Raw genomic sequence first — 16,433 nt, 5'->3', positions numbered from 1 at the left:
CCAGTCTTTTACGGCGCCGGAATACGACAAGCAGAGTTTCAACCCTCAGCTGTGCCAGGATCTGTTGATCGTGCGTTTGAATCTAACCCCGTTCAACCATGCTATGTTCCAATTTATTTGTGTAGACTTTATCCAATGTAGATATTAAGATCGCTTTGTGGAATGAGGTCCACATGCGAGGGTGGGGGTGTCTTTCTGCCAATATTTTAGACTGACACGCCATGATTAAACTGGAACACTGTTACCAAATGTGTCCTCTTTCCTATTCGTCCAAATCCACTGATCTGCACTACAATTTAGTATAGCAGATGGCCCATTTTGATTCGCATCCCGTGATGAATAAACAGGGTTAATCAATTTGCAATTAGGCGTCGGTGTCGTACCTACGGACCTGGATTCAAATCCCAGTCGGGCCTCAATTTGTATTCATGAACAGGGCTCAAAAAGTTTGCCCCAGTAAATTAACACGCAGCTATCGCATAAACTACGCAGCACTTACATTGACAGATGGCAGGTTTTATAAGACTCCTATATCATTGAACAGCCCCGGTGGCCAAGTAATATGGCGTCGGTCTAGAAAACCGAAGATCTAGGGTGCAAAATTATAGAACACCACTGCGTTATGTGAACGAGACTACTGTTATTTCAACCAGAAAGATACCAACAACAATTTTGTATTTGAAGTGGGTAAATTCTGTATTTCAGTATTTCAGTGGTAGCTGTGTGTCAACAAAACATGCAAGAGAACACAATTTAAGGGCCTGTGAATCACAACGTTCAGTTATTACCATATTTAGACGTAGATACTCAATCAAGGGTTTCAATCTATTTTCAGCCGAACTTCATTTCAAGTTTTTCAAGTTACACCAGACAATATTCGGTCACAATAAGATTTGTGCTCGCTTGACAGTATGCTTACTTTCTATACAATCTTTGAAAGCCTTACGCCTTACTGCTTATAATTTGGTACAGCATTCGTACTCTTCTCTTTAATTGACATATAAGTATACGGAATCTTCCTCAAACGCTTATCTTATAATAATAACAACAATGTGCACTTATAATGCGCTAGCCTCCATGTATCAGTTCATGCTCAAAGCGCTACATTATTACCCTGGTCAATGCATATGGATCAGTGAGTACTCGATTTTCATTCTCAGCTCCTTGGGGAGTATACAACCCAAAACTGCCTGTAAGGCGCTAGAAGGTTAACAGCCACATTACCATCTCATCCTACCGGGTACCCACTCACTGCTGGGTGAACAGAGGCACATTTCGAACAAAGTCACTTGCCTAAGGAGACACCACATGTGGTACATGTGCTTCAGTGTGGGGCAGGACCGAAGCCCTAGATAAGAGGCAGTCGGGTAGCCTAATGGTTAAAGAGTTGGCTCGTCACGCTCCACTTTGGTTCGTTGCTAGAATATTGACATTATGATGCGTGTAAATAATAAATCGCCTGAACACCTGATCCCGTTAGTCACCTCTAACGGCAAGCATGGTTTGCTGAAGACCTATTCTACCCTGGATCTTCAAGGGTGTGTCACAGGAAGTTACCGCAAACCACGTGACATGTGTAGGTGTTTAACTTCATTTAAATAAGCAGCTTAAATAAATGGCATTCTTCTTAGTACAACTCTGGAGAAAGATTGCAATGTTTTCCGTCGTTGTGGTTTTTAGTGAAATGTGAAAATTCGAAACGGAGAGAATAAATTTTCATCTTTACAAATGAACCTTGACTGTAATTGATAACCTGAACCTATCGTATTAAAATATCCCACATATATTTCTACCAAATAAGCGCCGACACCTTACCACTTGGCCACCGAGGCTGACACACATTCAACAGCCGCACTGTCACTTGGCGGATGCTATATTCATATTTTGTTACAATGAATGTGAGTTATTTATTGCAATCAATTATGTGGAAGTAATTTAAACCTGGACTGCAACTGATATCGGAATTAACCTTTTCAACTGTGTTCATTTCAAACACCTTATCAACAAATATATATATTTCTACAAAATGAGCCCCGACTGGGATTTGAACCCAGGATCTTCGGTTTACGAGACCGACGCCTTACCACTTGGCCACCGAGGCTGACACATATTCAACAGCCGCTCAGTCAATTGGTGGACGCTATATTTAAACCAAAACAAGTGACACCTGTCACCCACGGGTTAGTTGATTCGGAGAGCACGAAAACCTTGGAACCTGCGTAACAAATACGCCGAATATATTACGCATATTCTATGTCAAACTTAATAAAGCTTGCACTTATATAAATTGACTTCTTAGAGATAGGGCCCACGCACCAAATGTGCACCTCAGGAAATACTTTCAGCATACATTTTTTCAATTTGATGTCTCTTTTTCGCAACTCTTATTGGCTTTCCCAAAACACAAATTCTTCAACCGCTTCTCCAAACAATATCAGCGCTACGACATTCACTTTCTTTGACACGTGCCTCAAAAACGCAAAGCACGAGTAAGATGAAATGGCAATGTGACTGTTAACCTTCTAGCGCCTCGCGAGAAGCTTGGGTTGTATTCTCCCCAGGGAGATGAGAATGACAATAGAGTAAACACTGATCCGATGGCCGGGATTATCATAATGATATGCCGTGAACATTCGCTATGAGTTGAATTTGGCGCATTATTAATGAACTTATTATATATCTATTTGCAAAAGTAAGCCCCGACTGGGGATTGAACCCAGGATCTTCGCTTTACAAGTTTTGTTTAAGTCTGATAGACATACATGTTCCTTACGAATGTCATTTCTCACTTGAAGTGCAGCGAAAACCACGTGATATACGCTAATGAATATGGAGTGGACAAGTGTACTGAAAGTATAAGTAACCTTTAGCATAAATTAGGAATTAGGCTTCACTGTTTTCAACAACTATCATTCATATATATGTAAACATGTATTTATTTGTTCCACCTGTAATGATATCGTTGGTGCGTTTTTGCCTTACATTTTCGGTTATACGCAGAGGGTTACATGAGCAGACGCGTTTATTTGTTATGTATTAACACTATTCGTTGGTTCACGGCACTCTGGCGACAGGTTTCATTTGTAACAAAATGAGCCCCGACTGGGGATTGAACCCAGGATCTTCGGTTTACGAGACCGACGCCTTACCACTTGGCCATCGAGGCTGACACATCAGTTTAGTTAAAGTTTGTTTGACTGCAACTGATACATGTTCCTTACGAATGTGACATCGAAATTCGCCTTTTTTCACTTGAAGTGCAGCGAAAACCACGTGATATACGTTGATGTATATTGAGTGGGCAACTGTACTGAAAGTATGAGTCGCCTTTAGCATAAATTAGCAATTAGGCTTCACTGTTTTCAACAACTATCATTCATATTTTGTTACAATGAATGTGAGTTATTTATTGCAATCAATTATGTGAAGAAAAATAAACCTGGACTGCAACTGATATCGGGATTTACCTTTTCAACCGTCTTCATATAAAACATCAACAAATATATATATATTTCTACAAAATGAGCCCCGACTGGGATTTGAATCCAGGATCTTCGGTTTACGAGACCGACGCCTTACCACTTGGCCATCGAGGCTGACACATCAGTTTAGTTAAAGTTTGTTTGACTGCAACTGATACATGTTCCTTACGAATGTGACATCGAAGTTCGCCTTTTTTCACTTGAAGTGCAGCGAAAACCACGTGATATACGTTGATGTATATTGAGTGGGCAACTGTACTGAAAGTATGAGTCGCCTTTAGCATAAATTAGCAATTAGGCTTCACTGTTTTCAACAACTATCATTCATATTTTGTTACAATGAATGTGAGTTATTTATTGCAATCAATTATGTGAAGAAAAATAAACCTGGACTGCAACTGATATCGGGATTTACCTTTTCAACCGTCTTCATATAAAACATCAACAAATATATATATATTTCTACAAAATGAGCCCCGACTGGGATTTGAACCCAGGATCTTCGGTTTACGAGACCGACGCCTTACCACTTGGCCACCGAGGCTGACACATATTCAACAGCCGCTCAGTCAATTGGTGGACGCTATATTTAAACCAAAACAAGTGACACCTGTCACCCACGGGTTAGTTGATTCGGAGAGCACGAAAACCTTGGAACCTGCGTAACAAATACGCCGAATATATTACGCATATTCTATGTCAAACTTAATAAAGCTTGCACTTATATAAATTGACTTCTTAGAGATAGGGCCCACGCACCAAATGTGCACCTCAGGAAATACTTTCAGCATACATTTTTTCAATTTGATGTCTCTTTTTCGCAACTCTTATTGGCTTTCCCAAAACACAAATTCTTCAACCGCTTCTCCAAACAATATCAGCGCTACGACATTCACTTTCTTTGACACGTGCCTCAAAAACGCAAAGCACGAGTAAGATGAAATGGCAATGTGACTGTTAACCTTCTAGCGCCTCGCGAGAAGCTTGGGTTGTATTCTCCCCAGGGAGATGAGAATGACAATAGAGTAAACACTGATCCGATGGCCGGGATTATCATAATGATATGCCGTGAACATTCGCTATGAGTTGAATTTGGCGCATTATTAATGAACTTATTATATATCTATTTGCAAAAGTAAGCCCCGACTGGGGATTGAACCCAGGATCTTCGCTTTACAAGTTTTGTTTAAGTCTGATAGACATACATGTTCCTTACGAATGTCATTTCTCACTTGAAGTGCAGCGAAAACCACGTGATATACGCTAATGAATATGGAGTGGACAAGTGTACTGAAAGTATAAGTAGCCTTTAGCATAAATTAGGAATTAGGCTTCACTGTTTTCAACAACTATCATTCATATATATGTAAACATGTATTTATTTGTTCCACCTGTAATGATATCGTTGGTGCGTTTTTGCCTTACATTTTCGGTTATACGCAGAGGGTTACATGAGCAGACGCGTTTATTTGTTATGTATTAACACTATTCGTTGGTTCACGGCACTCTGGCGACAGGTTTCATTTGTAACAAAATGAGCCCCGACTGGGGATTGAACCCAGGATCTTCGGTTTACGAGACCGACGCCTTACCACTTGGCCATCGAGGCTGACACATCAGTTTAGTTAAAGTTTGTTTGACTGCAACTGATACATGTTCCTTACGAATGTGACATCGAAGTTCGCCTTTTTTCACTTGAAGTGCAGCGAAAACCACGTGATATACGTTGATGTATATTGAGTGGGCAACTGTACTGAAAGTATGAGTCGCCTTTAGCATAAATTAGCAATTAGGCTTCACTGTTTTCAACAACTATCATTCATATTTTGTTACAATGAATGTGAGTTATTTATTGCAATCAATTATGTGAAGAAAAATAAACCTGGACTGCAACTGATATCGGGATTTACCTTTTCAACCGTCTTCATATAAAACATCAACAAATATATATATATTTCTACAAAATGAGCCCCGACTGGGATTTGAACCCAGGATCTTCGGTTTACGAGACCGACGCCTTACCACTTGGCCACCGAGGCTGACACATATTCAACAGCCGCTCAGTCAATTGGTGGACGCTATATTTAAACCAAAACAAGTGACACCTGTCACCCACGGGTTAGTTGATTCGGAGAGCACGAAAACCTTGGAACCTGCGTAACAAATACGCCGAATATATTACGCATATTCTATGTCAAACTTAATAAAGCTTGCACTTATATAAAATGACTTCTTAGAGATAGGGCCCACGCACCAAATGTGCACCTCAGGAAATACTTTCAGCATACATTTTTTCAATTTGATGTCTCTTTTTCGCAACTCTTATTGGCTTTCCCAAAACACAAATTCTTCAACCGCTTCTCCAAACAATATCAGCGCTACGACATTCACTTTCTTTGACACGTGCCTCAAAAACGCAAAGCACGAGTAAGATGAAATGGCAATGTGACTGTTAACCTTCTAGCGCCTCGCGAGAAGCTTGGGTTGTATTCTCCCCAGGGAGATGAGAATGACAATAGAGTAAACACTGATCCGATGGCCGGGATTATCATAATGATATGCCGTGAACATTCGCTATGAGTTGAATTTGGCGCATTATTAATGAACTTATTATATATCTATTTGCAAAAGTAAGCCCCGACTGGGGATTGAACCCAGGATCTTCGCTTTACGAGTTTTGTTTAAGTCTGATAGACATACATGTTCCTTACGAATGTCATTTCTCACTTGAAGTGCAGCGAAAACCACGTGATATACGCTAATGAATATGGAGTGGACAAGTGTACTGAAAGTATAAGTAACCTTTAGCATAAATTAGGAATTAGGCTTCACTGTTTTCAACAACTATCATTCATATATATGTAAACATGTATTTATTTGTTCCACCTGTAATGATATCGTTGGTGCGTTATTGCCTTACATTTTCGGTTATACGCAGAGGGTTACATGAGCAGACGCGTTTATTTGTTATGTATTAACACTATTCGTTGGTTCACGGCACTCTGGCGACAGGTTTCATTTGTAACAAAATGAGCCCCGACTGGGGATTGAACCCAGGATCTTCGGTTTACGAGACCGACGCCTTACCACTTGGCCATCGAGGCTGACACATCAGTTTAGTTAAAGTTTGTTTGACTGCAACTGATACATGTTCCTTACGAATGTGACATCGAAGTTCGCCTTTTTTCACTTGAAGTGCAGCGAAAACCACGTGATATACGTTGATGTATATTGAGTGGGCAACTGTACTGAAAGTATGAGTCGCCTTTAGCATAAATTAGCAATTAGGCTTCACTGTTTTCAACAACTATCATTCATATTTTGTTACAATGAATGTGAGTTATTTATTGCAATCAATTATGTGAAGAAAAATAAACCTGGACTGCAACTGATATCGGGATTTACCTTTTCAACCGTCTTCATATAAAACATCAACAAATATATATATATTTCTACAAAATGAGCCCCGACTGGGATTTGAATCCAGGATCTTCGGTTTACGAGACCGACGCCTTACCACTTGGCCACCGAGGCTGACACATATTCAACAGCCGCTCAGTCAATTGGTGGACGCTATATTTAAACCAAAACAAGTGACACCTGTCACCCACGGGTTAGTTGATTCGGAGAGCACGAAACCCTTGGAACCTGCGTAACAAATACACCGAATATATTACGCATATTCTATGTCAAACTTAATAAAGCTTGCACTTATATAAATTGACTTCTTAGAGATAGGGCCCACGCACCAAATGTGCACCTCAGGAAATACTTTCAGCATACATTTTTTCAATTTGATGTCTCTTTTTCGCAACTCTTATTGGCTTTCCCAAAACACAAATTCTTCAACCGCTTCTCCAAACAATATCAGCGCTACGACATTCACTTTCTTTGACACGTGCCTCAGAAACGCAAAGCACGAGTAAGATGAAATGGCAATGTGACTATTAACCTTCTAGCGCCTCGCTAGAAGCTTGGGTTGTATTCTCCCCAGGGAGATGAGAATGACAATAGAGTAAACACTGATCCGATGGCCGGGATTATCATAATGATATGCCGTGAACATTCGCTATGAGTTGAATTTGGCGCATTATTAATGAACTTATTATATATCTATTTGCAAAAGTAAGCCCCGACTGGGGATTGAACCCAGGATCTTCGCTTTACGAGTTTTGTTTAAGTCTGATAGACATACATGTTCCTTACGAATGTCATTTCTCACTTGAAGTGCAGCGAAAACCACGTGATATACGCTAATGAATATGGAGTGGACAAGTGTACTGAAAGTATAAGTAGCCTTTACCATAAATTAGGAATTAGGCTTCACTGTTTTCAACAACTATCATTCATATATATGTAAACATGTATTTATTTGTTACACCTGTAATGATATCATAACAAAATGAGCCCCGACTGGGGATTGAACCCAGGATCTTCGGTTTACGAGACCGACGCCTTACCACTTGGCCATCGAGGCTGACACATCAGTTTAGTTAAAGTTTGTTTGACTGCAACTGATACATGTTCCTTACGAATGTGACATCGAAGTTCGCCTTTTTTCACTTGAAGTGCAGCGAAAACCACGTGATATACGTTGATGTATATTAAGTGGGCAACTGTACTGAAAGTATGAGTCGCCTTTAGCATAAATTAGCAATTAGGCTTCACTGTTTTCAACAACTATCATTCATATTTTGTTACAATGAATGTGAGTTATTTATTGCAATCAATTATGTGAAGAAAAATAAACCTGGACTGCAACTGATATCGGGATTTACCTTTTCAACCGTCTTCATATAAAACATCAACAAATATATATATATTTCTACAAAATGAGCCCCGACTGGGATTTGAACCCAGGATCTTCGGTTTACGAGACCGACGCCTTACCACTTGGCCACCGAGGCTGACACACTATGTCACCCGCTCAGTCAATTGTTGGACGCTATATTTAAACCAAAACAAGTGACCCCTGTCACCCACGAGTTAATTGATTCGGAGAGCACGAAAACCTTGGAACCTGCGTAACATTTTTTTCAATTTGATGTCTCTTTTTCGCAACTCTTATTGGCTTTCCCAAAACACAAATTCTTCAACCGCTTCTCCAAACAATATCAGCGCTACGACATTCACTTTCTTTGACACGTGCCTCAAAAACGCAAAGCACGAGTAAGATGAAATGGCAATGTGACTATTAACCTTCTAGCGCCTCGCGAGAAGCTTGGGTTGTATTCTCCCCAGAGAGATGAGAACGACAATAGAGTAAACACTGATCCGATGGCCGGGATTATCATAATGATATGCCGTGAACATTCGCTATGAGTTGAATTTGGCGCATTATTAATGAACTTATTATATATCTATTTGCAAAAGTAAGCCCCGACTGGGGATTGAACCCAGGATCTTCGCTTTACGAGTTTTGTTTAAGTCTGATAGACATACATGTTCCTTACGAATGTCATTTCTCACTTGAAGTGCAGCGAAAACCACGTGATATACGCTAATGAATATGGAGTGGACAAGTGTACTGAAAGTATAAGTAGCCTTTAGCATAAATTAGGAATTAGGCTTCACTGTTTTCAACAACTATCATTCATATACTAGTATATGTAAACATGTATTTATTTGTTCCACCTGTAATGATATCATTACTGTGTTTTGCACATTGCGTTTATGCCTTACATTTTCGGTTATACGCAGAAGGTTACATGAGCAGACGCGTTTATTTGTTATGTATTAACACTGTTCGTTGGTTCACGGCACTCTGGCGACAGGTTACATTTGTAACAAAATGAGCCCCGACTGGGGATTGAACCCAGGATCTTCGGTTTACGAGACCGACGCCTTACCACTTGGCCATCGAGGCTGACACATCAGTTTAGTTAAAGTTTGTTTGACTGCACATGATACATGTTCCTTACGAATGTGACATCGAAGTTCGCCTTTTTTCACTTGAAGTGCAGCGAAAACCACGTGATATACGTTGATGTATATTGAGTGGGTAATTGTACTGAAAGTATGAGTCGCCTTTAGCATAAATTAGCAATTAGGCTTCACTGTTTTCAACAACTATCATTCATATTTTGTTACAATGAATGTGAGTTATTTATTGCAATCAATTATGTGAAGAAAAATAAACCTGGACTGCAACTGATATCGGGATTTACCTTTTCAACCGTCTTCATATAAAACATCAACAAATATATATATTTCTACAAAATGAGCCCCGACTGGGATTTGAACCCAGGATCTTCGGTTTACGAGACCGACGCCTTACCACTTGGCCACCGAGGCTGACACATATTCAACAGCCGCTCAGTCAATTGGTGGACGCTATATTTAAACCAAAACAAGTGACACCTGTCACCCACGGGTTAGTTGATTCGGAGAGCACGAAAACCTTGGAACCTGCGTAACAAATACACCGAATATATTACGCATATTCTATGTCAAACTTAATAAAGCTTGCACTTATATAAATTGACTTCTTAGAGATAGGGCCCACGCACCAAATGTGCACCTCAGGAAATACTTTCAGCATACATTTTTTCAATTTGATGTCTCTTTTTCGCAACTCTTATTGGCTTTCCCAAAACACAAATTCTTCAACCGCTTCTCCAAACAATATCAGCGCTACGACATTCACTTTCTTTGACACGTGCCTCAGAAACGCAAAGCACGAGTAAGATGAAATGGCAATGTGACTGTTAACCTTCTAGCGCCTCGCTAGAAGCTTGGGTTGTATTCTCCCCAGGGAGATGAGAATGACAATAGAGTAAACACTGATCCGATGGCCGGGATTATCATAATGATATGCCGTGAACATTCGCTATGAGTTGAATTTGGCGCATTATTAATGAACTTATTATATATCTATTTGCAAAAGTAAGCCCCGACTGGGGATTGAACCCAGGATCTTCGCTTTACGAGTTTTGTTTAAGTCTGATAGACATACATGTTCCTTACGAATGTCATTTCTCACTTGAAGTGCAGCGAAAACCACGTGATATACGCTAATGAATATGGAGTGGACAAGTGTACTGAAAGTATAAGTAGCCTTTACCATAAATTAGGAATTAGGCTTCACTGTTTTCAACAACTATCATTCATATATATGTAAACATGTATTTATTTGTTACACCTGTAATGATATCATAACAAAATGAGCCCCGACTGGGGATTGAACCCAGGATCTTCGGTTTACGAGACCGACGCCTTACCACTTGGCCATCGAGGCTGACACATCAGTTTAGTTAAAGTTTGTTTGACTGCAACTGATACATGTTCCTTACGAATGTGACATCGAAGTTCGCCTTTTTTCACTTGAAGTGCAGCGAAAACCACGTGATATACGTTGATGTATATTAAGTGGGCAACTGTACTGAAAGTATGAGTCGCCTTTAGCATAAATTAGCAATTAGGCTTCACTGTTTTCAACAACTATCATTCATATTTTGTTACAATGAATGTGAGTTATTTATTGCAATCAATTATGTGAAGAAAAATAAACCTGGACTGCAACTGATATCGGGATTTACCTTTTCAACCGTCTTCATATAAAACATCAACAAATATATATATATTTCTACAAAATGAGCCCCGACTGGGATTTGAACCCAGGATCTTCGGTTTACGAGACCGACGCCTTACCACTTGGCCACCGAGGCTGACACACTATGTCACCCGCTCAGTCAATTGTTGGACGCTATATTTAAACCAAAACAAGTGACCCCTGTCACCCACGAGTTAATTGATTCGGAGAGCACGAAAACCTTGGAACCTGCGTAACATTTTTTTCAATTTGATGTCTCTTTTTCGCAACTCTTATTGGCTTTCCCAAAACACAAATTCTTCAACCGCTTCTCCAAACAATATCAGCGCTACGACATTCACTTTCTTTGACACGTGCCTCAAAAACGCAAAGCACGAGTAAGATGAAATGGCAATGTGACTATTAACCTTCTAGCGCCTCGCGAGAAGCTTGGGTTGTATTCTCCCCAGAGAGATGAGAACGACAATAGAGTAAACACTGATCCGATGGCCGGGATTATCATAATGATATGCCGTGAACATTCGCTATGAGTTGAATTTGGCGCATTATTAATGAACTTATTATATATCTATTTGCAAAAGTAAGCCCCGACTGGGGATTGAACCCAGGATCTTCGCTTTACGAGTTTTGTTTAAGTCTGATAGACATACATGTTCCTTACGAATGTCATTTCTCACTTGAAGTGCAGCGAAAACCACGTGATATACGCTAATGAATATGGAGTGGACAAGTGTACTGAAAGTATAAGTAGCCTTTAGCATAAATTAGGAATTAGGCTTCACTGTTTTCAACAACTATCATTCATATACTAGTATATGTAAACATGTATTTATTTGTTCCACCTGTAATGATATCATTACTGTGTTTTGCACATTGCGTTTATGCCTTACATTTTCGGTTATACGCAGAAGGTTACATGAGCAGACGCGTTTATTTGTTATGTATTAACACTGTTCGTTGGTTCACGGCACTCTGGCGACAGGTTACATTTGTAACAAAATGAGCCCCGACTGGGGATTGAACCCAGGATCTTCTGTTTACGAGACCGACGCCTTACCACTTGGCCATCGAGGCTGACACATCAGTTTAGTTAAAGTTTGTTTGACTGCACATGATACATGTTCCTTACGAATGTGACATCGAAGTTCGCCTTTTTTCACTTGAAGTGCAGCGAAAACCACGTGATATACGTTGATGTATATTGAGTGGGTAATTGTACTGAAAGTATGAGTCGCCTTTAGCATAAATTAGCAATTAGGCTTCACTGTTTTCAACAACTATCATTCATATTTTGTTACAATGAATGTGAGTTATTTATTGCAATCAATTATGTGCAGAAAAATAAACCTGGACTGCAACTGATATCGGGATTTACCTTTTCAACCGTCTTCATATAAAACATCAACAAATATATATATTTCTACAAAATGAGCCCCGACTGGGATTTGAACCCAGGATCTTCGGTTTACGAGACCGACGCCTTACCACTTGGCCACCGAGGCTGACACATATTCAACAGCCGCTCAGTCAATTGGTGGACGCTATATTTAAACCAAAACAAGTGACACCTGTCACCCACGGGTTAGTTGATTCGGAGAGCACGAAAACCTTGGAACCTGCGTAACAAATACACCGAATATATTACGCATATTCTATGTCAAACTTAATAAAGCTTGCACTTATATAAATTGACTTCTTAGAGATAGGGCCCACGCACCAAATGTGCACCTCAGGAAATACTTTCAGCATACATTTTTTCAATTTGATGTCTCTTTTTCGCAACTCTTATTGGCTTTCCCAAAACACAAATTCTTCAACCGCTTCTCCAAACAATATCAGCGCTACGACATTCACTTTCTTTGACACGTGCCTCAAAAACGCAAAGCACGAGTAAGATGAAATGGCAATGTGACTGTTAACCTTCTAGCGCCTCGCTAGAAGCTTGGGTTGTATTCTCCCCAGGGAGATGAGAATGACAATAGAGTAAACACTGATCCGATGGCCGGGATTATCATAATGATATGCCGTGAACATTCGCTATGAGTTGAATTTGGCGCATTATTAATGAACTTATTATATATCTATTTGCAAAAGTAAGCCCCGACTGGGGATTGAACCCAGGATCTTCGCTTTACGAGTTTTGTTTAAGTCTGATAGACATACATGTTCCTTACGAATGTCATTTCTCACTTGAAGTGCAGCAAAAACCACGTGATATACGCTAATGAATATGGAGTGGACAAGTGCACTGAAAGTATAAGTCGCCTTTAGCATAAATTAGGAATTAGGCTTCACTGTTTTCAACAACTATCATTCATATACTAGTATATGTAAACATGTATTTATTTGTTCCACCTGTAATGATATCATTACTGTGTTTTGCACATTGCGTTTATGCCTTACATTTTCGGTTATACGCAGAAGGTTACATGAGCAGACGCGTTTATTTGTTATGTATTAACACTGTTCGTTGGTTCACGGCACTCTGGCGACAGGTTACATTTGTAACAAAATGAGCCCCGACTGGGGATTGAACCCAGGATCTTCTGTTTACGAGACCGACGCCTTACCACTTGGCCATCGAGGCTGACACATCAGTTTAGTTAAAGTTTGTTTGACTGCACATGATACATGTTCCTTACGAATGTGACATCGAAGTTCGCCTTTTTTCACTTGAAGTGCAGCGAAAACCACGTGATATACGTTGATGTATATTGAGTGGGTAATTGTACTGAAAGTATGAGTCGCCTTTAGCATAAATTAGCAATTAGGCTTCACTGTTTTCAACAACTATCATTCATATTTTGTTACAATGAATGTGAGTTATTTATTGCAATCAATTATGTGAAGAAAAATAAACCTGGACTGCAACTGATATCGGGATTTACCTTTTCAACCGTCTTCATATAAAACATCAACAAATATATATATTTCTACAAAATGAGCCCCGACTGGGATTTGAACCCAGGATCTTCGGTTTACGAGACCGACGCCTTACCACTTGGCCACCGAGGCTGACACATATTCAACAGCCGCTCAGTCAATTGGTGGACGCTATATTTAAACCAAAACAAGTGACCCCTGTCACCCACGGGTTAGTTGATTCGGAGAGCACGAAAACCTTGGAACCTGCGTAACAAATACGCCGAATATATTACGCATATTCTATGTCAAACTTAATAAAGCTTGCACTTATATAAATTGACTTCTTAGAGATAGGGCCCACGCACCAAATGTGCACCTCAGGAAATACTTTCAGCATACATTTTTTCAATTTGATGTCTCTTTTTCGCAACTCTTATTGGCTTTCCCAAAACACAAATTCTTCAACCGCTTCTCCAAACAATATCAGCGCTACGACATTCACTTTCTTTGACACGTGCCTCAAAAACGCAAAGCACGAGTAAGATGAAATGGCAATGTGACTGTTAACCTTCTAGCGCCTCGCGAGAAGCTTGGGTTGTATTCTCCCCAGGGAGATGAGAATGACAATAGAGTAAACACTGATCCGATGGCCGGGATTATCATAATGATATGCCGTGAACATTCGCTATGAGTTGAATTTGGCGCATTATTAATGAACTTATTATATATCTATTTGCAAAAGTAAGCCCCGACTGGGGATTGAACCCAGGATCTTCGCCTTACGAGTTTTGTTTAAGTCTGATAGACATACATGTTCCTTACGAATGTCATTTCTCACTTGAAGTGCAGCGAAAACCACGTGATATACGCTAATGAATATGGAGTGGACAAGTGTACTGAAAGTATAAGTAGCCTTTAGCATAAATTAGGAATTAGGCTTCACTGTTTTCAACAACTATCATTCATATATATGTAAACATGTATTTATTTGTTCCACCTGTAATGATATCGTTGGTGCGTTTTTGCCTTACATTTTCGGTTATACGCAGAGGGTTACATGAGCAGACGCGTTTATTTGTTATGTATTAACACTATTCGTTGGTTCACGGCACTCTGGCGACAGGTTTCATTTGTAACAAAATGAGCCCCGACTGGGGATTGAACCCAGGATCTTCGGTTTACGAGACCGACGCCTTACCACTTGGCCATCGAGGCTGACACATCAGTTTAGTTAAAGTTTGTTTGACTGCAACTGATACATGTTCCTTACGAATGTGACATCGAAGTTCGCCTTTTTTCACTTGAAGTGCAGCGAAAACCACGTGATATACGTTGATGTATATTGAGTGGGCAACTGTACTGAAAGTATGAGTCGCCTTTAGCATAAATTAGCAATTAGGCTTCACTGTTTTCAACAACTATCATTCATATTTTGTTACAATGAATGTGAGTTATTTATTGCAATCAATTATGTGAAGAAAAATAAACCTGGACTGCAACTGATATCGGGATTTACCTTTTCAACCGTCTTCATATAAAACATCAACAAATATATATATTTCTACAAAATGAGCCCCGACTGGGATTTGAACCCAGGATCTTCGGTTTACGAGACCGACGCCTTACCACTTGGCCACCGAGGCTGACACATATTCAACAGCCGCTCAGTCAATTGGTGGACGCTATATTTAAACCAAAACAAGTGACCCCTGTCACCCACGGGTTAGTTGATTCGGAGAGCACGAAAACCTTGGAACCTGCGTAACAAATACGCCGAATATATTACGCATATTCTATGTCAAACTTAATAAAGCTTGCACTTATATAAATTGACTTCTTAGAGATAGGGCCCACGCACCAAATGTGCACCTCAGGAAATACTTTCAGCATACATTTTTTCAATTTGATGTCTCTTTTTCGCAACTCTTATTGGCTTTCCCAAAACACAAATTCTTCAACCGCTTCTCCAAACAATATCAGCGCTACGACATTCACTTTCTTTGACACGTGCCTCAAAAACGCAAAGCACGAGTAAGATGAAATGGCAATGTGACTGTTAACCTTCTAGCGCCTCGCGAGAAGCTTGGGTTGTATTCTCCCCAGGGAGATGAGAATGACAATAGAGTAAACACTGATCCGATGGCCGGGATTATCATAATGATATGCCGTGAACATTCGCTATGAGTTGAATTTGGCGCATTATTAATGAACTTATTATATATCTATTTGCAAAAGTAAGCCCCGACTGGGGATTGAACCCAGGATCTTCGCCTTACGAGTTTTGTTTAAGTCTGATAGACATACATGTTCCTTACGAATGTCATTTCTCACTTGAAGTGCAGCGAAAACCACGTGATATACGCTAATGAATATGGAGTGGACAAGTGTACTGAAAGTATAAGTAGCCTTTAGCATAAATTAGGAATTAGGCTTCACTGTTTTCAACAACTATCATTCATATATATGTAAACATGTATTTATTTGTTCCACCTGTAATGATATCGTTGGTGCGTTTTTGCCTTACATTTTCGGTT

General features: G+C 39.9%; 20 non-coding genes across 20 annotated transcripts; all 20 read right to left on the bottom strand.

Annotated features, from left to right (window-relative positions):
* Positions 1–2,029: 2,029 nt before the first annotated feature.
* Positions 2,030–2,101, bottom strand: Trnat-cgu. Its single transcript has one exon. It is a non-coding gene; the product is annotated as a tRNA-Thr (tRNA).
* A 993-nt stretch (positions 2,102–3,094) lies between these two features.
* On the bottom strand, positions 3,095–3,166 carry Trnat-cgu. The gene has a single exon. It is a non-coding gene; the product is annotated as a tRNA-Thr (tRNA).
* Positions 3,167–3,524: 358 nt separating this feature from the next.
* Positions 3,525–3,596, bottom strand: Trnat-cgu. Its single transcript has one exon. It is a non-coding gene; the product is annotated as a tRNA-Thr (tRNA).
* Positions 3,597–3,954: 358 nt separating this feature from the next.
* Trnat-cgu lies at positions 3,955–4,026 on the bottom strand. The gene has a single exon. It is a non-coding gene; the product is annotated as a tRNA-Thr (tRNA).
* A 993-nt stretch (positions 4,027–5,019) lies between these two features.
* On the bottom strand, positions 5,020–5,091 carry Trnat-cgu. The gene has a single exon. It is a non-coding gene; the product is annotated as a tRNA-Thr (tRNA).
* Positions 5,092–5,449: 358 nt separating this feature from the next.
* Positions 5,450–5,521, bottom strand: Trnat-cgu. Its single transcript has one exon. It is a non-coding gene; the product is annotated as a tRNA-Thr (tRNA).
* Positions 5,522–6,514: 993 nt separating this feature from the next.
* Trnat-cgu lies at positions 6,515–6,586 on the bottom strand. Its single transcript has one exon. It is a non-coding gene; the product is annotated as a tRNA-Thr (tRNA).
* Positions 6,587–6,944: 358 nt separating this feature from the next.
* Trnat-ggu lies at positions 6,945–7,016 on the bottom strand. The gene has a single exon. It is a non-coding gene; the product is annotated as a tRNA-Thr (tRNA).
* An 871-nt stretch (positions 7,017–7,887) lies between these two features.
* Positions 7,888–7,959, bottom strand: Trnat-cgu. Its single transcript has one exon. It is a non-coding gene; the product is annotated as a tRNA-Thr (tRNA).
* A 358-nt stretch (positions 7,960–8,317) lies between these two features.
* Trnat-cgu lies at positions 8,318–8,389 on the bottom strand. Its single transcript has one exon. It is a non-coding gene; the product is annotated as a tRNA-Thr (tRNA).
* Positions 8,390–9,276: 887 nt separating this feature from the next.
* On the bottom strand, positions 9,277–9,348 carry Trnat-cgu. The gene has a single exon. It is a non-coding gene; the product is annotated as a tRNA-Thr (tRNA).
* A 356-nt stretch (positions 9,349–9,704) lies between these two features.
* Trnat-cgu lies at positions 9,705–9,776 on the bottom strand. The gene has a single exon. It is a non-coding gene; the product is annotated as a tRNA-Thr (tRNA).
* Positions 9,777–10,647: 871 nt separating this feature from the next.
* Trnat-cgu lies at positions 10,648–10,719 on the bottom strand. Its single transcript has one exon. It is a non-coding gene; the product is annotated as a tRNA-Thr (tRNA).
* Positions 10,720–11,077: 358 nt separating this feature from the next.
* Positions 11,078–11,149, bottom strand: Trnat-cgu. Its single transcript has one exon. It is a non-coding gene; the product is annotated as a tRNA-Thr (tRNA).
* Positions 11,150–12,036: 887 nt separating this feature from the next.
* Trnat-cgu lies at positions 12,037–12,108 on the bottom strand. Its single transcript has one exon. It is a non-coding gene; the product is annotated as a tRNA-Thr (tRNA).
* A 356-nt stretch (positions 12,109–12,464) lies between these two features.
* On the bottom strand, positions 12,465–12,536 carry Trnat-cgu. The gene has a single exon. It is a non-coding gene; the product is annotated as a tRNA-Thr (tRNA).
* A 1,013-nt stretch (positions 12,537–13,549) lies between these two features.
* Positions 13,550–13,621, bottom strand: Trnat-cgu. Its single transcript has one exon. It is a non-coding gene; the product is annotated as a tRNA-Thr (tRNA).
* A 356-nt stretch (positions 13,622–13,977) lies between these two features.
* Trnat-ggu lies at positions 13,978–14,049 on the bottom strand. Its single transcript has one exon. It is a non-coding gene; the product is annotated as a tRNA-Thr (tRNA).
* Positions 14,050–15,042: 993 nt separating this feature from the next.
* Trnat-cgu lies at positions 15,043–15,114 on the bottom strand. Its single transcript has one exon. It is a non-coding gene; the product is annotated as a tRNA-Thr (tRNA).
* Positions 15,115–15,470: 356 nt separating this feature from the next.
* Trnat-cgu lies at positions 15,471–15,542 on the bottom strand. Its single transcript has one exon. It is a non-coding gene; the product is annotated as a tRNA-Thr (tRNA).
* Between the last annotated feature and the right edge of the window lie 891 nt (positions 15,543–16,433).

This window comes from Haliotis rufescens, unplaced genomic scaffold (assembly GCF_023055435.1).
Source record: "Haliotis rufescens isolate VD_foot unplaced genomic scaffold, xgHalRufe1.0.p SCAF_2, whole genome shotgun sequence".
Classification (NCBI taxonomy): domain Eukaryota; kingdom Metazoa; phylum Mollusca; class Gastropoda; order Lepetellida; family Haliotidae; genus Haliotis; species Haliotis rufescens.
The sequence above is the reverse complement of the archived record's forward strand: the minus strand, read 5'-3'. Positions and strand labels throughout refer to the sequence as shown.